This window comes from Ascaphus truei, chromosome 2 (assembly GCF_040206685.1).
Source record: "Ascaphus truei isolate aAscTru1 chromosome 2, aAscTru1.hap1, whole genome shotgun sequence".
Classification (NCBI taxonomy): Eukaryota; Metazoa; Chordata; class Amphibia; order Anura; family Ascaphidae; genus Ascaphus; species Ascaphus truei.
Genome location: NC_134484.1, coordinates 63,316,252 through 63,340,431, shown reverse-complemented (window position 1 = coordinate 63,340,431; position 24,180 = coordinate 63,316,252). Strand labels below are relative to the sequence as shown.

Sequence of the window (24,180 nt, the reverse complement as noted above, 5' to 3'; positions counted from 1 at the left end):
AACATATTATAATGTACAGTATTAGTAAATGAATGTTTGAAACCCTAAAGCTATACGACACAGTAGAATAACAAATAAAGCAACAAGAAAACAGTATTATTTTCAAAGCAAAAGTGATTATAAGTGGTGCTCTTCAAAATGTATTTTCATAAATAACTAAGCAAAGGTGAAATATTTTCTATTAGTGTTTATATTGCAGCATTCAGGATCTGAATAAATAATTACATTTCATAGAAAACTCTTTTCAGTGAGAATTAATAAGGAAACAATGGACATTTTTTTTTATTCCATTGTGGAAATATGCATTTTTCAGTGAAATACAAGCAAATTCCTTCATAAATAGGGAGAGGTCACCAGTGTATTTATTGATACCATTAAAATAAATATTTCCCACCCAAATATTAGACTGTTAATTGTCTTCGTATGTATGTTTATATGTATATATGTATGTATGTATATATATATATATAATCAAAAAATAAATAGATGATACCGTTCTGTGGCTAACGAAATGCTTTTATTTGTGCGAGCTTTCGAGGTACACTGATCTCTTCTTCCAGCGATGTTACAATGAATGAAGCAAGCAAAAGGTATACTTAAAAACAGTGTCTCTTGGAATGTTATCTGTGCTTCTCCTTCCCCGGTGTGGATGTGTTTTATGGCTAGAGGTGTCAAATGGTTCCTGAAAACAAGTGATGTAAGAGTGTGTGTGTATAAGACAGCTGTATAGCACAGCATGTACAGACATGGCCTTTAGCGCTCATGGGAAGAGAGTTCACTGGTGTCAGAAATTTCGATCTCTGTTTAGGCCACCGCTAAGTGTCCCGAACAGTTGCATAAATTTGTATTCATGCAACCGTCTCTCTTTCGGTGTTTCTTTTCGGTGCCATACTCAAAGGTAATCTTAAAACACCGAAAGAGAGACGGTTGCATGAGTACAAATTTATGCAACTGTTCGGGACACTTAGCGGTGGTGGCCTAAACAGAGATCGAAATTTTATGAGTCATTACTGACACAAGTGAACTCTCTTCCCATGAGCGCTAAAAGCCATGTCTGTACATGCTGTGCTCTACAGCTGTCTTATACACATACTAATACTCCTTGTTTTTCCATCCCTATACACCAATAGGGACCACATAGTATCCACACACACTTTTAGTTGTGCTACAATCTCTCACATTTCCACACCTACCCACACCATTTATATCCACTCCCACTCCACACACACCTTTTGTAAAGCTCTGTATATACTGTGGGCTCTCCATTCATTTATATTCACACAGATACACACACACACACACACTCTTACATCACTTGCTTTCAGGAACCTTTTGACACCTCTAGCCATAAAACACATCCACACCGGGGGAAGGACTAGCGCAGATAACATTCCAAGAGACACTGTTTTTAAGTATACCTCTTGCTTGCTTCATTCATTGTAACATCGCCGGAAGAAGAGATCAGTGTATCTCGAAAGCTCGCACAAATAAAAGCATTTCGTTAGCCACAGAACGGTATCATCTATTTATTTTTTGATTATTGAAGCTCGGCTAACACGGTACGGATACCTCTACATATATATATATATATATATATATATATATATATATATATATATATATATATATATATATATATATATATACACACACACACACACACACACACACACACACACACACACACACAATACATATGAAGACAAATAACAGTCTAATATTTGGGTGGGAAATATTTATTTTAATATATATATATATATATATATATATATATATATATATATATATATATATATATATATATATATATTCACAAACAGGGCATGCACAAAATAAAAAATAAAGGTAAAGGGCGGGTGCACACTGTCCAAAAAGATACAGAAAAAGGAAAAAAGGGACAGGTACTCCTATATGCAAAAAAAAATGAAATTTATTGACTCAATGTTATATACAGTATGTCTCACGGTTCCCCGGCTTCCACCAACAACAGCTGTGTGCTGTGTTCTGCTGCTCCCACTGGCTGAACAAGGACTTCTGATGTCACCGCCACCAGGACGTCTGCTGCTGCTCCAACGATGTCGCCGCGATCCTCGTCACCCTCCACAGCGGTCTTCCCCACCATCCGCTGCCGGTTGCTGTTAAGCCAATGCTACCCATCCGGGTACCCGGCCTGCAAATTGGCCCATATACCCGGTACCTGGCAACCCTCAGGACTCGGTACAACACTACATGCAACGCTTCCACTGCAGCTAGGGGTTCGGGTAATTGCATGCAAATGAGCACTTGCAGTGTGTCAGAATTATGGACCTGGCTGTGACATGTGAATGTGCTCATAAGTGGTTTTTTTTAATTGTTGTACTGTATGCTGGAGGGTATTTGTCACTTTTTTTTTACTCATCATAATTTACTTTGTTAAACTGGTTTTAGATAAAAGAGCTTTGTTTTTAGTTGCCGCTTCGATTAGAGAAAATGGAGACGAAAACATCTATCCATTCCCGAAATCCCACATAGCTTGCTGCAGTGGAACAGCTCAGGTTTACCACATATAATCACCACGGCACAATAATAATGAGGGGGACTGTTGTCTAAGTTCAGAGGCAGATCATAGACGGATCGTAACAACCGCTTTCACCAGTCAAGTGATTAATTGTTACTAATTATACAGAATTATATGCCTGCAAGTAGCTTTTTTTTTTCTGCGCACTCTGCATTTCTCATCATTCTGTCTGTATTTTAAACATAAACTTCTTAGAGCCTCTATCTAACTGGCGAATGAAAGTTACTTGCACTTGAACCAGACACTTGTCCAGGAGTGCCTTTCGTTCTTCACAGTATCACAGGAACTTTAGCAAATCTCCTCTTCCAACAGTGTGAACTTGTAGAGACCTCCAGCAGACATAGCTCAAGATTTATTGAAGTGTCAGATGTCATCTAATAGCAAGTTATACATCATCACCAGCACCGTGTTGTCAGGCCAGCTCTCCGGCTGTGGAAGTCCGAGAGCACTGCTTTGTACATATATTTAGCTTGTGACTACATTGTTAATCTCAGGAAAATCATGTGCAACATTATGCATCCCCTAGTGCAGGGGAGTGCAAACTTTCCCCGCTGCACCCCCTGCGCGCTCTCCCCCCCTGCTCGCGCCCCACTCCTTACCTTGTCTTCGGAATCTAATGACGCAGCGGGGTAACGTGACATCACGTTATGACGCCGCGTTGCCATGTCGCCGAAGATAAGGTAAGGGACGTTGCAGAGGGCTCACGCGTTTCCCCGGAATTTACTTTAAATGTCTTGGGGAAGAGCGCAGGGCCTCTGCAACGCCGCACCACACCCCCCTGAAAAATAAAGCGCCCCCACCATTTGCACACCCCTGCTCTAGTGCACAGAGAGGGCTGTTTATAGCAACACAAGATTTATTTAAAAAAAAAGTTTAATCAAAAACAAAATATTTTTTTTCTTTCATTTTGGTGCTGTTTTTGTGGGGTTTTTTACAGTAGCATATTCGCAGTTTCCCTGCGCACCTTTAGAGTGCGGACGAGTACTGCAGGAGTGACCACATGACCGTCGGAGCCGACAGCCAGATCGCCCCCTGGAGAACGCCATTCCTGGTGTGTAATAAGGGACCATGCTGTACCAGGCATGCCATAAGGAGGCTGTAGCGGGTAAAGGTTCATTAATCGACAGGGGTGGCCAACTCCAGTCCTCAAGGGCCACCAACAGGTCAGGTTTTCAGGATATCCCTGCTTCAGCACAGGTGGCTCAGTCAGTGGCTCATTCCAAGACTGAGCCATGTGTGCTGAAGCAGGGATATCCTGAAAAACCTGACCTGCTGGTGGCTCTTGAGTACTGGAATTGGCCACCCCTGCATTAACAAATGCTAAGATAACGTGTCATTAACTAAAAGGAAATGTAGTGTTAGTCGGGTTTCCCGCTTGTAAAATGGGATGCATTATATTTAATTCCCAGTATATAAAGAGATGCCATTCAGAAAATGACGCCACAGCCTATATCTGGGTTCCCCAAGTTCAGTCTTCGAAAGCTACTAACAGGACAGATTTTGAGGGCATCACATACCCAAGTCAGTTATTTTGCCAATAATTATCTTTCTGTTAATTACAACTGGAGAACCTGTTTTGCTCTTGAGGAGTCCATTTGAGGAGTGCTTGCTCAAATTATATTCATCCCCATGTCATTAAAGCAACAAAACGTGAAAAATCCTATAGGTTTTTTTGTATTTGTTAATAAATCAGTTCTATAGTAATAGATAACTGTCTGCGTTTTTTTTTTAACTCCTAACGCAATTTGTAATGCTTTTTGAATGCACTGATCAACCTTTTGTTTCCTATAGCAACCATTTAGAAAGTCATATCCACTTCTTCTTTTGAACCAGGTTTTGACACACCTTTTTTTGAGCTGTGCACATTGGCAACAAAGTATCACAAACAGATCTGTTGCTGCGTTCCAAACAGCAGACTGTGTATCACTCTGAAAGTTGTAACAATAATTTGTTACACTTAGCAATATAACGTTACATATCAGCTGCAGTATTTCACAAACTGCAGCACAAAATTAGAAGGCGGCCATTTTGTTAGGCACACAATCATGATTTTGACAGCTACCTAAGCTGCCTCCCCCCTCCCCCCTCTGAATATGTGCATCAATACAATCTCCACAATAAGTAAATTAGCTAAGTTGCAGATCGATCCGTTCTTCTGTGATCGATCTGCGAAGATTCGGCTTGGGGGTTAACTAAATGGCTGTCAGTGCAGCAGAAGAGAACCAAAGATGCAAAATGTGTGGTGAAGATCATGTGACCAGGCAGTCCATAAATACAATGGGTGCACTGCTAGAGAGGGCAGGGCTCAGACAGGGGTGTGCCAGAGCCTGTTTAAGAAGAGGAAGGGGATGTGACTTTGTAAATGGTTGCTAAAGATACAAAAAATGCTTGTAACCAGGGTGTAGCTATAGCCCGGGCAGCCCAAACAAAGCCCAGGGGCCCGCGATCTTGGGGGGCCCGCTCTCCTCCCTGTCGGTGCCCCATCTCTCTCCAGATAGAGACAGGCATTGGCTGGTAGGAGGAGAGCGGAGGATGCCTGCGCGGAGTGCGGAGCTGATCACAGAACAGCTGGAGGGAGGAGGCAAGCAGGGCTTTCTTCCTGCTTAATCACTTCCGGCCAGCAGGTGGCGCTGCAGAGCACTCCATAGCTGCTCCTCTCTGCATCTCCCAGTTCCGTGTGTCTGTTGGTAAGTGTGTGTGTGTGTATGTCTGTGTTGGTAAGTGTGTATGTCTGTGATAGTAAGTGTGTGTGTGTATGTCTGTCTGTGTTGGTGTGTGTGTGTGTTTGTGTCTGTGTTGGTAAGTGTGTGTGTTTATAAATGTGTGTTGTCACGTGACTGGCCTGTCGCGTCAAGAAATCAGTTTGAACTGATTTCTTGCGCAACATGCGCCTCCTCCCGCTTCCGCGCGCACGCACGCCACATGGACGCAAACACTGCCTTAAGGCAGCCTGTTCGCTTAAGGTCTGCGGTACCATGGCCCCAGCCGTAAGCAGTGTTTATGCTGAACATTGGAGAATAATGCTACAGTATGTTATTTAAAAACGACATCCAGCATTGTGCATCCTTTGTTTCCCTGACAGTTGCACAGTTCTACAGTAGTAGACATATTGTTGCTTATAGATTTGGTGCAAGTTAAGAGCAGTCAAAATGTTCGCATATTGATCAATATGTCTACTAGAACTGTGCAACTGTCAGGGAAACCGAGGATGCACAATGCTGGAAGTACTGTAGTTGTTAAATATAATATACTGTAGCATTATTTCCAATGTTCAGCATAAACACTGCTCATCTTCTATGATTTTCTTTTTTTCTTTTTCAATAAATCAGTTCTATAGTATTAAACAGTGACTGTTTTTTTTTTTAAATTCAACTCTTAAAAGCAATATACCCAAAGTCAGAAAAATACAAAACTTCAGTGTCATGTCTTAAAATCACTTATGTAGCCTTTACCCAGGAAACTACATAAAATAACAATAACAGCACTCCATACATGTAGTTCCTCCCTATCAAAGAATATATATATATACCAATTCACTTTGTAGACAGGTCAAGCTGGAAGGGAATCATTAATCCTAAGGTTTTCTGAAAGAGTTCTCGGTTAATGCGAGTGTTTTGCATGTAGACATGCAAGCTAATATTAGCACACACCGTACGTGTGGGGAAGAAATTCCTTTTGTTACCCATAATCTAATGAACTAATTTACAGGAGCTATTTCTGCATACAATTAGCTAGGTGAATATATGGAGGTAAAAGAAACGCTTCATCCTGCCGCTTGTTGAATCTGGATCCAATTGATAAGAGCAAGTAATGAAAAACTAGAAGGTAATAGAGACATTTGCCACCGATACAGTACTGAAATCTATTCTGTGACTGGCGCTGAATTGTTCTTTAAATGCTTCTCGTTCCAAAACACGTCCTTTATTTTCTCATTCATTGCAACCTAAAAGCAATAAATATTTACTGACTTTTACCATGTCTTCAGTGTCAACTGTGTGTAATGCATGTCCCCTCGAGCCCTCACAGCAATAAACAGGCAGTCCCCATAATAGCATTTTCTCTGTTTGTTTGGAAGCGCTTGGATGGCATTAGAGACAGGCTCATCAGCAGCAGAATTTAATGGCAAGAAACAGAATTTTGGGTGGGTCTTTGTTCTGTAAAAATAACAAATTCTAGATGGTTGAAAGTGGAAATTGTTTATACATTATTTTTTTTTTATATATTCTAGCCTTGTGTTTGGCTTTTGGGGGGAGGGGAGGAGTTGAGAGGTGCAGCCTTCTCCCCCCTTACTGGCAGAAATGCATTAAATATTTACTTTAATAGCACAATTTGGACATTTATATTTCTAAATCATCAACACATTAAATTGTCTGAACAAAAGGATGTTTTTAGCTAATCTTGTAAACTATAATAGGCAGCTTAGCACATTCACTTGACATTCATTATTTTATTTTGCCTTGCATTACCAATAACTTTGCAGTGTGATCCACCACATCAACTGTGTTTACTGGTTTTGGGCATAAGGACTGATGAAGTACTGTCGGTCCGTTTTTGATCACTAGTCAATCATGTCATTCTCCCCTCTACGGATGGGAATCAAGTAATGGGGACTTTCCAAACATGAACACTTGCCCCAGCTAATTTTGGTCTGCTTAAACTAACCACATTATCTTCAGTACAGCTGTCACATAATAATGATTTCCTGCCACTCGTGCATTCTGCTGACTTAGATGAATCCCTGTCTGCCAGTTGTAGGGAATAGAGACATTTTGTGCCTCCTGTATGAAGAGTTTTCAGGGTGGACATGGTACCAAAAGCACCATGTATACCAGGGGTGGGCAACGCCGGTCTTCAAGAGCCACCAATAAGTCATGTTTAAAGGATATCCCTGCTTCAGCACAGGTGGCTCAATCAGTGGCTCAGTCGAAGACTGATTGAGCCACCTGTGCTGAAGCAGGGATTTCCTTAAAACATGACATCTTGTTGGCCCTTAAGAACTGGAGTTCCCAGCCCTGGTGTATACAGTACTCGCGCTTGGTTTAGAGCAGGGTAACTGGTCTGAGCATTGTATTCAATAGAACCAAATTATTGTTACATTTTTTTTTATAATTTAGCAATATGAAATTAAATGTCATCTATGCGCAGTTTGTTGCTGCTACTTCATTGTCTAATTATTTAACCCCTTTGCTTTGGCGGCCGAAAGGTTAACATTGTCTGAATCGCTGCTGCTATCACTATGGTAACCTCCAGTCTTATAGTGAAAGCAGACTCCAGCAATCCTGCTTTACAATTCCTAATCCTGACAGAGCTCCGTGTGATTCCCCTTGAAATAAATCAATTGCTATTGTATGCATGAAACAAGGCTGTGTTGGTCTTGCCCTTCGTACCAGTCTGCAGCTATGTGTTCATCCATCCTCAAGAATATTTGATGTACTCTATGGCCCCGATACCCAAAGCTCTGTTAAAGCTGCAGTTCAGTCAATATCCTGCATGTGTGTTTTTTTTTTTAATAAATCAGTTCTGTAGTAAGAAAAAATACTTTTAGCATTTTCTGTTTTTAAAAAAACAACTTTGAAAGACCAATTTTCTTGTATTCTATTTTAACAACCATTTGCTAAGGCACAGCCCCTTCATGTCCTGTCACAAGCTCTGGCACGCCCCTTTGTCAGCCCTGCCCTCCCTCTAGCACATGTCAGTGCAGGAGTGCTCATGAATATTCATGAGCTTCCACTGAGAGACAGAAGCAGAAGAAAAACATATGCGAACTCTAATGATGTCACCAAATTTCGCCGATCAATACATGGAGAACGAATTGACTGGCAGCTATACAGTTCTTTAGGTAATTAGAGATTGCCCACATGAAACTATTGAAGTAAAAAAATTAATTTAAAAAAAAAAGACTGAACTGCAGCTTTAACTCATGGCTCAGAACTAGGGTGACAAGACATCCCGATTCAGCCGGGACGGTCCCGTTTTTTTGGACTTTGTCCCGGGTACCAACTTTAAAAAAAAAGGTCCTGTTTTTTAATCGGCGCTGGATCGCGCATGCGCATGAGCGGCTGGCAAGCACCCAATGGGCATGCGCAGCCGGCAACAGCTCGAGGCGCATGTGCAGAAGGCAAGTTGCGAGCCATCTGTGCACATGCGCGATGGGCGATTGCCGTTCGCGCATGCGCAAAATTCGTCCCGGCTTGTCCCAGGAAAAATATGATCACCCTACTCATAAGGTCATGTTATATATTTCCTGAGGTTAACGCAAATCCACAAAGCTAGTTATATGCAAACACAACGGCCGTTAGTTCTCATTAGCATAGGCTTAAGGCCATGTTAAATTAGCACTGCCTCGTGTTAGCGTAACATGACTTCTGTTACACCTGTCCTACCTAAAGGTGGCGCTATCTCCCTCCAGAGCCTGAAATATGGTGGGGATGGGAGGGGACGCTGTGTCGTACAGTACAGGCAGCATGTTAATTGCTGAGGACCAGACAAATGTTGTATCCACTTTGCTGCCACAGGGGCTTGCAATGATACCAGGGGAAAAAATGGTTCAGAACAAGTCTAAAGGGCTGTCCATGTGTAAGGATACAAGACTTGGGGGCTGATTGTAGATCTGCCAAACACGCTGCTTGGTCCGTTTCGATGGAAATTCTCTATTGACTTCAACAGGGAATTTGGACTAGAATCAGCCCCTAAGCTGGGAGAGCCAGCTGCACCTCCCCCTCTGTCTCACTTGTCTCTGTTTTGTATCCCATGATTTGAAAATTAGATGTCAATGCATCGTTCTAAATAAATAAATGTTTCACTGAATACTGTTTCTCTTTTCTGTCATAAAAGTGTTTTTGAGGGCCAGTTAGGCGACAAAATAAATTGGCATGAGCTAACATGTCATATTCATGGTGTAAACCAGCGGTGCGCAAACTGGGGGGCGGGAGAATTTCTAGGGGGCGTGGGCGGTTACAGAGGACCCGCGCTCTTCCTCACGGCATTTAAAATATATGCCAGGGGAGACGTGAGGCCTCTGTAACTCGCTTAACTGCTGCTAGCCGGGTCTTCGGCGACACGTCGCCATGGCAATGCAGCGTCAAATGACGCTGCGGGGTCCTGTGACGTCATGCGTCGCCATGGCAACGTGCGTCAAATGACGCAATGGGGTCACGTCATGTCACATGACCCGCGATGTCATTTGACGCCGAGCCATTAGGATGGGGGGGGGGGGGGCGCAAACGCTGCGGCTCCCAGGAAGGGGGCCACAGCTCAAGTAGTTTGCGCGCCCCTGATCTACACCACGGATGGCCAACTCCCACCGGGGAACCAAAATCATCTGTTGGTGTATTCCCGGGGAGAGGAGTTCGTGGAGAGCCTAACATCGCGAGTTCCTGCTATCGGTGAACAACGAGGGCCATATCGGATACAGTGGAGTCACGGAGCAGTGTAGCAGACAAGCGGCGTTTCCTGATCCTTTGAAGCATGAGTATTATCTCATAACATGCTTTTTTATATTCTATGTTTGTGAGTTCATTTTATGAGCCTTTTTTGGGAATTAAATTTATTTTTTGCACAGTAATGCACTAGGATTGGGCGCTTTTTTATATATATATATATATATATATATATATTACATGCACACATACATACATACATATACACACACATATTAGTGTTGCTTACAGTATTTGTAGTAATTAAAAGCATATATTGTATATGCTGTCAATGGGCCTAGAATGGAAGCAATTTGATTTGATTTTCCTTTTAATCAATCTGAAGCAATGTACAGTATTTCTTTTCGGCTGTTTGTCCCAGTTTAGCAGTTTGACTTTTATGGCTAGACCCCCCATAATGTTAATTAATGAGATGGTGACTTCCCATAATATTCATGTACCAGAGCAAAAACGTTCCCACTACTTTCTAAAGCAAAAACATTAGAGTAAGGACCAAACACCAATGGAGAGAGTGCCTTAAGAATGCTCTTTACTTTAGTACTACATGTACAGCTGTACCTTTATGCCCTGCTGTGTTTACTCTTATTTCAGCCTTTCTAATGAATGGGCTAAATCCCAATGTAAACTGCTTATCTCCGAATGGGAAATCATGAGTCACAATAAAAAATTCACTTGTAGGGTCTAAAATGTGACTTTAAATCCCCATAAACAGGGATTAGTGGCAAAGCTGATCATGACACATACAAAAACCCCTTCAGTGATTCCTGTAATAATTTGATTCCTCCAGCAGTAAATGACAAACATTTAAAAAGTTTCTAACCATGGAACAAATAGTTTCTGGGGATACTTTGACTAATACTTCTTCCCACCTGTGTGTGATTGACAAAAAGGGGAGAAATGACCAAAAGGTGCCAAGATAGTTGAGATTTCTTTGGTTTCCTGGGGGAACACACAACAGATGTGTCGTTGAGAAGAGATAAATGACAATAATATTTAGGGGGCTTGTACAGTTTGGATAAATGGGAAATAGAAAAAAATCAGAACAAAAATAAGAGTGATAGCTTTATGGTTAAGGTGCTGCTGGTGAAACCCATTAGCTAAGACTAGTCACTGAGCTTAAGTTTATCATGCAACAGAAGCAGGGTAGCACCCTAAAGAGTCGGACCCTCCAACCCAGTGAGCAGCCGATCCTGGTATTCACAATTTGAGAAGAGCATACAAAAACAGATCTGCTCCCTAGATGAGGGATGCAAAATAGATATATTTTATGCAAACATAATAAAAGTGTGACTCAGGTTACCAGCAGGACGTGGCTATAGGCACTTCCTACGCATTTCATGACTTACATCACATAGCTAGGGGGATTCCCCTATGGAGCAGAACTGGAAACTGTTTATATGAACTGTAAGTTTACTTGGAAGCCCAGACATGGGTTCACTGTGCAGAGAATTATATACACACAATAAGCCAACCTGTACATAGGTTATAGATACTGTAGGTCAAATATAACAAGCCAAACTTTGTTAAATATCATTTATTTCTGTTTCTGCTACCTGTTACAAATGAGTGACCCATCTATGTGCTGTACCGTATGTGATCAAAGTTATCTTCATTATAAAGTACATCCACCTTTGGTCTAAATGTGTGTTCCTGTGTCAATATAACAATTAATTGGTGTTAATATTTATTTCACACGCAATGAGGAGTTATGCCTAATCTTTCAACACCATATATGTGCACTATATAGCACAGTGCTCACTGATTTTTCTCATCTGAACCTAAGAATCATGTAACAATAAAACATCAGAAATAACCTCCTTAAAGGAATCCCTCTTTCTTGATGAATTTTGTCCGGTCATCTTACAGTATAATCACCACATGACAGTCCATTGATCTCCTAAAGTAGTGGTTATCCAATGTTAATGTAACTCCTGCAGAACACCAACTTTAGACACATTAAACACGAGTTTCAGAATGAGAATTAAACCATTACAATGCAGAGGTTTTTTCTTTCAGACTTTTCAATGGCACAGCAAAATGTAGACTTCATTGTTCTCCAAAACGTAATTAGCAAAGCAATGGATGAGGTGCTCAACACATTTTTTGAGGAATACCATTATACAGATACATAACAGAATTTAGGTCTAACTAATTAAACATATACTGTATGATTATACTTGGCATACATCTAGAAGGAATACTGCTTTATAATCCTTACAACATAGTCAGGGTTTCCCTAGTGACAGTGTTGAAAAATACTGTACTATTGAGTTATCCGAGTCTCGCTCACTGACTGTAGGATTTCCCAGGGTGATACCTCCTGATGGCATCATCACTTCTTGATATCTCCAGTTACTCATCTTAAAACTACTTCTCTGCTTTTAACACACACACCTCTGATTCTTCCTGTCCTATCTAGACACATCTGGGGTGATGTATCATATCAAATTTTGAGCACCATTGACACACATTTTGTCATTTTCACCTCGAGACAATGTATCAAGGTCTTTTCGCCAAGTTTTCTGCTACCTTGTGATTTGGAGAGTGACAATAAAAGGAGTTAGTGAGGCGTTACATGGGCCCAGATTATGAGATGTAGAAAGCTGTGCGTCTCCCTGCATTTTGCATCAAAATACTCCGCCAGGTCTGAGGTGGATTAAACTTTCTGCCTAACAATTTGCATCTAATGCAAGAAACACTTTGAAACTTTTTTTCTTTAATACATCTCCCCCATCAGCTTTTCCCTAACCCATAACACCTATCTGCTTCTCCCTGCCCTCCACCATCATAAAGTATATTTCTTCTTATTTTCTTCCACAACATACCCAGGTATAGGCCAGCCCAATTGTTCCTAGTGATAACACAGCATATCCCAATATAATATAATGTTGGAGGATTTAGTGGCAGTGTTGGTGCAGACTATCACAACATACAGTATCCCACAATTAAATCTTTTACATCTATACTGTAGACCCATAACCCATGTTACTTGTCAACCCATAACACACACATCTTCTTCCCCCTGAGGTCATCCTAAAACATCTCTCCTTCTCCCTGATATCCCACAACACATATTTCTGCCCCCTGCACTGCTCATATCCCTTTGCCATGCCCTCTCCTGCAACATACATCTCTGTAAGTCTCTGTAGTGTGCCAGGCAAACCATCTTTGCTTCTGACCTTCCTCAACCCCAACAAACGTCTTTGGCTTCTCCACCTCCAAAACATATTTCTTCCTCTCTGTGTCACACTTCCAGTACAGCTCAACCCCGTTATAACGCGATCCCTTAAAACACGAATCCGCTTATAACGCGATATAAGCGTGGCTCCCAATTTTCATATTTATGAATACTTTACAACACAATTATTGCTATCTTAAATACTTTATTGTACAATGCATACAATTGTACATTGTTTCTAACGCGATCCGCTTATAACGCGATGTGATTCTTTGGACCCCAGCACAGCGTTATAAGGGGGTTGAGCTGTATGTATATCACTGTATCCCCCAGTGCTTGGGACACATCATTTAACATTCACAAATTAAACATTTTCCAGTGTATCGTGGCACAGACTCATCCTCCCCCCCCTCCCAAGACCAACAAGAAACCTTTGTGCACCAAATCCTGCTATGCCCTGTTTGAAGACAAGGACATGAGTAGGGCTATCATTCACTAATCCTCCCTCGGAAAACCACGTGACTACGGTATGGTATGTATGCTAATCGCAGCTCTCGCATCACACAAAAGGCTTAGATGGCCAAGGTGAAAGGGGTAGAAGATGTCTCTATATATTGAGGGCATCTGGCTCTCAATCTTATAACTTACACTGTTTAAGTTTCACTTAAGTTTTTTTTTAATGCAAACCGCCTTTACTTTGCCCAGTTCTTTTATAAAAACATACCTTACTGTAAAATCTAATAACAAATTGGGATGTACTTCTCTATACTGTTCAACCCTATTTGTTACTGTGCCCTTTGTGAATAACTCTTTTGGGTCTTAATGTATAACGTTAAATGAAGGGACACATCCTTAACTCACACATTAAACATAGCAGCATAGCTGCATTACTGAGTGTTTTATAGTCGAGACAGTGTATGTTGCTAAGTGGGAATGCTCTGTAAGTCATTGTAACTACGTGTGTAAATCCAGCCTGAGGATGATTAGTGATGGCCTCGTCTCTGTTCCCCACACATGCCATAGCTTTTAAGTAATGCTGTGCAACTCACTTTACATGTTGGAAAGTAAAGTACAAGAAATGTGATTCCCCAAATGCACCGTATTACGGACTTGGAGAAGCAGCAAAACAGGTCCAAAAGTGGAACGTACATTCTCATACAGATTCAGCAAGAAGGTATTCTGAACTCAAACTGAATGCAATTAACAAAAACGATCACGTAGATTCAGTTCAATCCGCTCTGGAGATGCAACAACAAAAATTTTCAAAACAACAACATTAACATAGTATTTTATTGTTACTACAATATTAATATTTCATTCAAGAAATCACACTATCCCTCTTCATAAAAAATATAGCACTAAAGGACAGAAAGTACCTAAAAAAAGAAGCCGAATGATGCTCTGATCAAGACTAAATGGTTGAACTTTTGAAACCTGAACTAGTAATCCATCACTAATAGTTCTACTGTCATTGATTATTTTTAATACACAGAATACACTGTGTATTTCATGTCACACCTACAGTATTAGGCTAAAAAAAGATGGAAATAACAAATATACTTATATAAAAGCCTCTAGATACTGCAGTGTCTCGCATGGACGTTCTTTATAGAATAAATTACATTGATTATAGACATGCAGATAAGCTGACCCCTACACATAAACTTGGAGACTCAACATATACACACAGGCCTCTCACTCACTATGCTATTACAGTGCTTCCCTGTGCTAGAAGAGTTCCACTCCATTCAAATCATTGGGACTACAAATCTTATAATAAGAACTTAATTTCATATAGCACTTTTCTCCAAATGGGATGCAAAGCAATTACAGTATAGCACGTGGTACGCAGCACGTAGGAACTTTACAGACACAATCCCTGTCCAAATGAGTTTACATGCTATGTTTCTGGTGCCTGAGGCACAGGGAGATAAAGTGACTCCCAAACACCCAAAGTCACAAGGACACCGGGAATTGAACCTGATCCAAACTCAGGGTCATTATCAGCCAGCGTCTTTACTCACTGAGCCACTACTTCTTCCTTATTTAGCCCAAATAGCATACAGTATTAAATAAAATATAATAATGTTGTCCCTCATGTACACCATTTGGAAAATACAATAAACCTGTGTACAGGATATCTCAAAACACCCTGGGGTGCCACAGGAATTTCAAAGGTCTCTCTAGCACTACATGGGTTGATCTGAACACACGGCTTTTCCGCTGCTTTGTTTTAGTGTAGAAGTTGGTTCACAACAAATAATAATGCAACCAACGTACGTCTATAGAAAGGCCTGTCATGGTATGTACATGTGAAGCCGTTATATCAAAGCACACCATTTGTACTGAAAAAGCTCATGTGAACAGTGTTACAGGAAACAGATTTCTGGTAGCCATGCGTTTGCATAAGGTGAACAGGAGTTTACTGCGCAAAAAAAGGAGAAATAGAATACAATGCTAATCAGTTTTCTAATGTCATGCAGCTTTTCTGTCAAATATAATTACTTTAATGGGCCTAGAGATAATGTCACAAAAGAATAGTTCTGACCTAGATGAGCAGTCAGAAGTAATAATGAACACTCTGGTGACCCATTTTTTCAAAGAAACAAAGCTACAGTAGTCTCATTGAAGAAAATCAATACAAGGGAACTTATTACACTGGGCACACAAAATAATACATTGAAATTAGAACTAATTTGCAAGAGGCTAGTGTAGAGAGTGCATGCCGTTTATAAAAAAAATGGTTATATTGTACTGTTGGTAAGTCACAAAAGAAAAACTGCACACAAGTGTTTTGTACGGTACTAGTTTCCATCCCCACAAAAAAAAAATACTCCTAAAAATACCACATACATAATGAAGAAAGTACAGCTTATCTCCATAAAGACACCGCAGTGAGATTCAAAAGTAGCACTTAGCAAGGTAAGAAACATTATGCTTTGACAATTTGTTCCATTCGCTTTCTGTCTGTGGCTGCAGTCGATCAACAAACTTGTTAATCAAGTTTACTACATTTTACACGCATTAGCAACCAGGGAGGTTTACACCACCTTCTATGCAGAGTTTTTAATTCGAAGAAAAACAAACTGAAATAGCATGCAGATTCCACTCTAATCGGGTCAGCACTTAAAGCAGCAAAACATGAAAAATCCGATATGTTTTTTTTTTTTTAAATAAATCAGTTCTGTAGTATTTGATAATACTGTCTGAAAATTTTTTAAACTCCTAATGTCATTTTTAATTACTTTGTTAATGCACTGATCATCCTTTGGTTGCTACAGCAACCATTTAGAAAGTCATATCCACTTTCTGTTTTAAAACAAGCTCTGAAACACCTTTTTGAGCTCTTCCCTAAAGCAGCAAAGTATCACAAACAGATCTGTTGCAGTTCCATACAGCAGACTGTCTATTACTCTGAAAGCTGTAACAACAATGTGTTACACTTAGTAATATAATGTTACATATCAGCTGCAGCATTTCACAGACTGCAGCACAAAGTCAGAAGGCGGCCATTTCGTTAGGCACACAAACAGGATTTTTACAGATTTATAACAGGAGCACCAAACGATTGCCAGCTTAGGTAACAATGTAGAATTATACATTGTCACATACTTTACATATAAGAAAAAAACAAGGGGTGGAGGGCGAGGGGGAGATGTAGTATTGCTGCTTTAACATCTTCCTACAGTATTTACACCTATTGACAATTTCCATGTTGCAAATTAATGCATATGGGATAACATTGGTGCAAAGGGCCTTCATATATTGACACTTACAGAAGAGAGGTGATAATACCACTCCTATATTGATTTCATGGCAAAATCTATGTTTTTACACAGACTACTATGTTCAATAGAGCACAAATAAACAATCAAAAAGATATTCAAGTATTCAAGTTCCTTTGTAAGTTTGATAGATACAGTATGTTTAAATTGGTCACACGGTTTCCTGTAAAGCAAAATGTATTTGCACTACGTGGAACCAGTAAGCTTTACGCCGTGAATATACCCCAAAACACGTGCGATGTTGAATGTAGCAGCGCCGCGTGGCGCCAAAACAAGTACCTTACATCCAATGAAAGTGCTTATACCGCGAGCGATGGTCACGGCGCGCCATACTGCAAAGCGGACGGCTGGGGAAGAGACTGATAAAATGTGGTTTTTTTTTCTTGCGACGGCCGTGTCACGTGGTTCAGCCAATGAGGGCGAACCGCTCACGGCCACGTCTCCGCCATGCCTCCCCATCTCTCTCTCCCCGGTATAAGGATATAGAGAGAAAAAAGGGGGAGCACAGGTTGAAGAATTTGGGGTATCTAGAGTATCTAAATAGATATTTGTGGGTGTGCTTGAAAGATATATTAAATCACTTACACGGCCTTGTGTAAATGCTCTCACAGCATCTCCCCGGTATAAGCAAGATGCTGCTCGGCGGCAGCACTGGGTGACGTCACAGAATAGCGCTGCCACCTTGCGGCACTTGGTCTAATTCAAGGCCTTACAGTGCTAGCGGTTCTGCAGCATCGGAGTGCCACAGGACCTCTGGCATTTGTGCTCAGCACTGATCACGTGACCAACCGCCGGGGACCAATGAGAGTGGAGAGAACTCTACTTCCGTTTCGGTGGGGCCAACCGCTCCGTTGAAATAGTCTGCCCGATCATCCTCTAGATCAGGGGTTGGACAACACCAGTCCTCAAGGGCCACCAACAGGACAGGTTTTAAGGATATCCCTGCTTCAGCACAGGTGTCTCAAACAGTGTTTGTTACTATGCCGCTAGCATACATTGTAGTTCTACAGCCTCATATTTCAGCTGTTGCTCCCTTCTAAGACCCAGCAAAATGAAAGGGAAAAAATGATTTCATCCTCAATACTAGATTTATCAGAGTAGCAGCTGGCACATCTTCTTTAATGTGATTGGTTTGCCAGCCAGATGCTGCCTCCAGGGGCGGGCAACTCCAGTCCTCAAGGGCCACCAACAGGTCGGGTTTTCAAGATAGCTCTGCTTCAGCACAGGTGGCTCAGTCAAAGACTGATTGAGCCAGAGCCACTGATTGAGCCACCTGTGCTGAAACAGGGACATCCTTAAAACCTGACCTGTTGGTGGCCTTTGAGGATGGGAGTTGGCCCCTCCTGGAGGGGTTGTCCGTATATGTATTCTTGCTGCTTGTGTACGCTCCCTCAGCATTCCATCGATGAGATAGTAAACTATTTGTTGCTGGGATTGCCTTTTCGTTACGTTTGCTTTTATGTTTAATGTTCTTATCCATGTCTTGTATATGTATATGTATACGTATATATAAAACGGAAATAGCCGTGTTAGTCCAGTATTAGGTGATACCTTTTTTATTTGGATTAACAATTTAGAGAGGAAAACTCTCGAAAGCTTGTCCTATGACAAATTGTTAGTCCAAATAAAAGAGGTATCACCTAATACTGAAGAACTCATTTATTCTGCAATATATACGCGCGCGCACATACACACACACACACACACACACACACACACACACACACACACACACACACACACAGTATAATCATAGCGTAGGCGGAAAACCCCTGATTTAATGTATATGTATAATTGTATGTATGTATAATTGTATGTATGTGTGTATGTATATAAATACATACAATCAGTTTTTAAGCCTACGCTATGATTGCCACTGGCTATACATGTTGTACTCTCTACTATGGTTTTTAAGGCTCAGGCTGGTCCTGGAGTGAGGAAAACAGAAGCAAAAATAAAACAATTTGAATATTCTCTCCACAAATTCTCTCCATAAATCATATGATTTATGATAAATTTGAAATAATTAAATGAATAAGAATAGGTGGCTATATTCATCATGTAAACGCTAGTTATACATATTTTGTAAAGACGACGAATGGTTAGTGTTACATAATTACATAAATAATAGAGAAGATGGAACAAAAGACATATGTCCATCAAGTTCAACCTTTGTTAAATAATTGGGCAAGCTGGTCATTCTATATTTATAATAATGGATCCAGAGAAAGACAAGCAAAAAACCTTAGTGAAACTTTTCCCGTCAGATGGTCTGCTTTGTTATAGTCTTGTCCAGAACAGAATACGTTTGGCAAACACTGCACTAAATTATTTTTGCTACATACATTTATTTCCCGAACGTAAAAATAAGGACAATAAAGGAAGCAGCCAGAATAAAATCGGTTCTCCCTTCATAGATGCCTGAAACACACAGCAAAGACAGGGCCTCCTGGTTGTCGAGGGGTTAATCACGTGTTTACACTACATTGTTAAAAAGGAAGCATAGCAGGAGGTCTCAAAGGGACCTCTAGTTGTAAATGCACTGATCTCTGAAGTGGAAGAATCTTGATTGAGACATGATGGGACTAAACATCTTGAAATAATGGGATCTATTCATCAATGTCTCCCGGCAGCAAAATTGGTGGAAAAAGAAACTATGCCAGATTTGTGAAGGAGAGGAATTCCATAGATAGCATTTGGGCTTTTTCCCTTAATTAGTTGGGAGAATATGATAAATATACCCCATATGGAGGCTGTGTATCAAAGTCTTCCAGATGAAACACCAAGACAAAAATAATACAAACATTGGCAACAATAACATGTCTACAAATCTGAGCTTACTTCCTTGAAAAATCTGGTGCAATTAGTTTGCTGCAGTGATGCCTCTGCTGTAGAGATAGGACGCTTGATACAGAACTGCTCAGTTTTTACAAAATGCATTACTGAAAGTTCAAATACAAGTAAATGATATCACCCCAGCTTTCCAAAAACACACCAGTTTAAGGAAGCCTGACACCCCTCTCACATTCACTCTTCCCCTCTCAACCCAAACGGGAGCAGCCGTGGGCTGGACCAAACTCCGTCCGGACACACTCACAATAAACAGTCACCTGGATCTTTTGTTTCAACTGTGCACCTTATTTTCTCTAGAGACCACTGGTACTCAATTCCAGTCATCAACACTCCCCAACAGGTCAGGTTTTAAGGATATCCCAGCTTCAGTACAGGTGGCTTCAGTACAGGTGAGCCACTGAATGAGCCACCTGTGCTGAATCTGAAATATCCTTAAAACCTGATCTGTTGGGGGGTCTTGAGGACTGGAGTTGTGCCCCCCTGCAGACCATAAGCTCTCACAAGCAGAGCCCTCGGTACCCATTGTATCGGTTTGCGTTGGTTTGTTCATCATTCTAGTTAAAGTAAGTACTGCTCCCTCACTGTACTACGCTATGGAATATGTTGGTACTCTATCAATAAACAATAAGAAATAGCTATTTTCTAAGTTGTCCTCATTTATATGGGCTCTTAAAAAAAACTGCAACATTTCAACTAAATATAATAGTTTGAATGATTTATACTTCCACATTTTGATGTAAAGAGAAACCTGAAATAAAAGCCACGAGCCACTTACTTCGATGTGGCTTCGCAAAGTAGCTCTAATATGCTAAACTGGACGAAAAGTAGCCCCATTTTTCAGCATGAGACCGTTTAGCTTTATGACAAGGTATCTGGTGAACCCTTAAACTTGAAAGTAACACAGGGCAACTTCACAACTGAAGGAGGTGTCAAACTGTGTGCTCCTGTGTTCAGGTTACTGGGCCCCTTGGGCAGTGAAGGGGTTAATGAAATCGGGATCACTAATGTGCTAGATGAAATCCTCTGGCTCTGTAATGCACTGTGCTGTAATCCCCCTTCAATATATCCCAGCAATAGATGGGGTTACAAGTAAAAATGTAGAAGTATATAACTAAAACAAGATATATTAAGCCTAAAACAAATTATTAGACCACTCGGGTCAAAACCTTTCACGTCCTGAATTCTTTGCCGAAGGGTGTACTCTCATTTTACATTTCCTATTTCCATATTCACCCTGTTTACATTATACCGTACGCTGTAAAATCAATCTATGTGGATAATCGTCGGAACTCGTGTTATTACTTATTTATTTTTAAGACAATAAACCGCATGCCTGTTTTGGGAATTGCCTGGCACGTCACATGCTTTTACACAACAGCCAGTTGTTTCTTTGCAATCTGTTAGAATACACTGTATGCAGCGGTGTAAGTATGAGAGGGTCATACACAATCACCATTCAATAACACTCATATCGAAAGAAGAGGCAGGAGGTATGGAGCTGGGAAACAACATAGGATTAGTGCAGTGACAGGATGCATGCATGGGTGGGCAACTACAGTCCTCGAGGGCCACCAACAGGTCAGGTTTTCAGGATATCCCTGCTCCAGCACAGGTAAGTCTTCGACTGAGCCACCTGCGCTGAAGCAGGGATATCCTGAAAACCCGACCTGTTGGTGGCTCTTGAGGACTGGAGTTGCCCACCGCTGGAGGCAGCAAACGTGAAAAAGAAGATGTGCCAGGTGCTACTCTGATAAATCTAATATGAAGCATGAATGATTTTTTTCCCCTTTCATTTTGCTGGGTCTGAGAAGGGAGCAACAGCTGAAATATGAGGCGGTAGAACTACGATGAATGCTAGCTGCATAGTAACATACAACTTCATAATGAAGCAGCAAAATAATCAGTTAAAACTTGGTATCACCGTCATACTGCATCATGTTACTTAAATAAATCTCATGTCACTTTCTTAAAAGCTTCCCTCCTTTCCTTGAAACATAATTGATAAGCAAAATGTTATGTATTCTGTATGTATTTATAAGGCATTGAGATAGTGTGCAGTACAACAGTATCAGTGACATACAGAAGACATGTACAGTACATTTAGTAGCTCATACAGTAGTTTCATTGTATAGAGAGGTACATCAGATTACCGAGAGAGAGAGAGAGAGAGAGAGAGAGAGAGAGAGAGAGAGAGAGAGAGAGAGAGAGAGAGAGAGAGAGAGAGAGAGAGAGAGAGAGAGAGAGAGAGAGAGAGAGAGAGAGAGAGAGAGAGAGAGAGAGAGAGGAGAGAGAGAGAGAGAGAGAGAGGGTGTGTGTATATACACTTATTTTTGTTCACACTGAATGTGCAGTAATAAGCCTGTCTATGTGTACATCTATATCTACACACAGTTACTTGCAACCCTTACCATGATAAAAATACAGATTTACCATCAAGTCTTAATCACAAAGGCAACCTACTTTTATTAATTGAAAAAAAAAAAACAGCTAATTTAATTAGCATATTTAACCCTGCCGGGCTTTTAGAAATCAGGGATCGGGTTACAGGCGGAAACAAGGAAGAAGCACTTTGAGCATGTAAACACCATAGTATGTAAAGTACTAGTTACACACAGTTCAGCAATAACACAGATGTGCAGAAGAAGCCCTTTACTCACACACAGACTGCTCCCACACTCCCCTCTGCTGATCTGCATACACACATTCACCCCCCTACCTCACCCCATTGCCGTGTGCATGTGCTAGCACCCAAACCCCACAAACTTCACCCGTCCTTCAAACGCTGCTGCACATTCCTGCATGTCAAACAGGCACAAAGCATTACAACGCATGTTATAGATACCAACAACAACAACAACAAAAAAAGCTGGTTTACCAGATACGATCAATAGTCAGATCTTTAATACTCCATTCTCTAGCAGCCGGTGAGAAGCAGCAGGCAGCAGCAGCAAGAGCAGCAGCAGCAGCAGCAAGAGCAGCAGCGATCCTGTGGCTCCACCATACACCACACTGTCTCCACTGAAGCTCCGGGGCTGTGTGTGGCTTCGTGCACAAGCTCTGCCTCCAGCTGACGTCAAATTCACTGTCACATGGGCCACATGAAAGAAGCCAAGAGAGCGCTGGTTGTCTTAGCAACTACAGTACTGCTCTGAAATTATTTCAATAGGTCATCCGTCACTACTGTGTGCACATTTGAATCATTACAGGCTGCCTGACACCCCCCCAACCCCCCCCCTTCCTTGCACAGCACCCCTTATTATTCTTATCCAAATCCGACATGAGGGTGCTGGGGTGCCAGTCTCCTCTGAGCCTGTCTGCATGGGGCTGGCTCCAGTTCTAAAGAATCCAAAGCAGTTGACAAACATTTTGTGTGGTGACAGAAATAGTAAAAAATAATAATTTTTTAAGCCCCCTATGTATATGAAAGCATAATACTGCATGTCGCTCTGTTTGTTCACGTACGTGGTTTGTAATTCGCTGTCCCAATAAAAAATATTTCAACAAAAACAAAAAGTGCCTCCTTTCACTCTGGGAAAATGTATTTTTTTTTGCAGTGAGGATTAGTAATGATCTCAGTGCTCAGCTGAATTAGCAATGCGCAGGGGAGCAGGCAGCAGGCAGCGACCATTAGTTCAGCTGTTGTTCTGTGCAGCAATTGTTAAAAGCAGACAAGGGAAACCCTTTCTTACTATACATCATGTGTGCTGAGACTTGATGGCAAGAGTTTTGAGTTAACCCTTTCCCGGGGGGGGGGGGGGGGGGAGGGGAGAGCCTGTACCGCGTTGCAAAATGAATCGGGAGCGGCGCTGTGCGGGCCCATCTCCGGCAGAGAAAGGAGCAAGCGGAAAAGGGCTTTTCCAAGACTGAATGATGGAGAAAAATTGCTAATGATAAAATCTTCCCGTTGCATGCCGCTGAATAAGAGAAATGCTGTTATACTGAACAGTGCAGCAGTTGAAGTGCCGTAAAAAAATGATATTTAATTGGAGATAATATCAATGATTCATATTTATAGGAATATCCTATATTTAATATATAATTTATTATTTATTTATAAAAAAATGTTTTACCAGGAAGTAATACATTGAGAGTTACCTTTCGTTTTCAAGTATGTCCTGGGCACAGAGTTATGATGACAAATACATGATTACATTAAATGAACAGGGTTATACAGTCAATGTGTAGACATACCAAACTGTATACAGTATGTTTTCTGTAGGTCCTGGTTGCAGGTCTGGAATGGGTATCTTCCCTAAGTTCCTACACGTGCTCTAGTACTGAGTTTTCTTGGTGAGTAGCGTTAAAAACAGTTTGAAATAAATAACAAATACATTTAACTGTGTGAGCAACTGATTCTGGTACAGCTGT

General features: G+C 41.0%; 1 protein-coding gene across 1 annotated transcript in view; it reads right to left on the bottom strand.

Annotated features, from left to right (window-relative positions):
- Positions 1-22,750, bottom strand: part of NCALD (neurocalcin delta) — a 123,541-nt gene extending 100,791 nt beyond the window's left edge. Inside the window, exon 1 of the mRNA XM_075582576.1 lies at positions 22,688-22,750. The gene's annotated coding sequence lies outside the window, so the exon portion shown is untranslated. The remainder of the gene's footprint in view (positions 1-22,687) is intronic.
- Between the last annotated feature and the right edge of the window lie 1,430 nt (positions 22,751-24,180).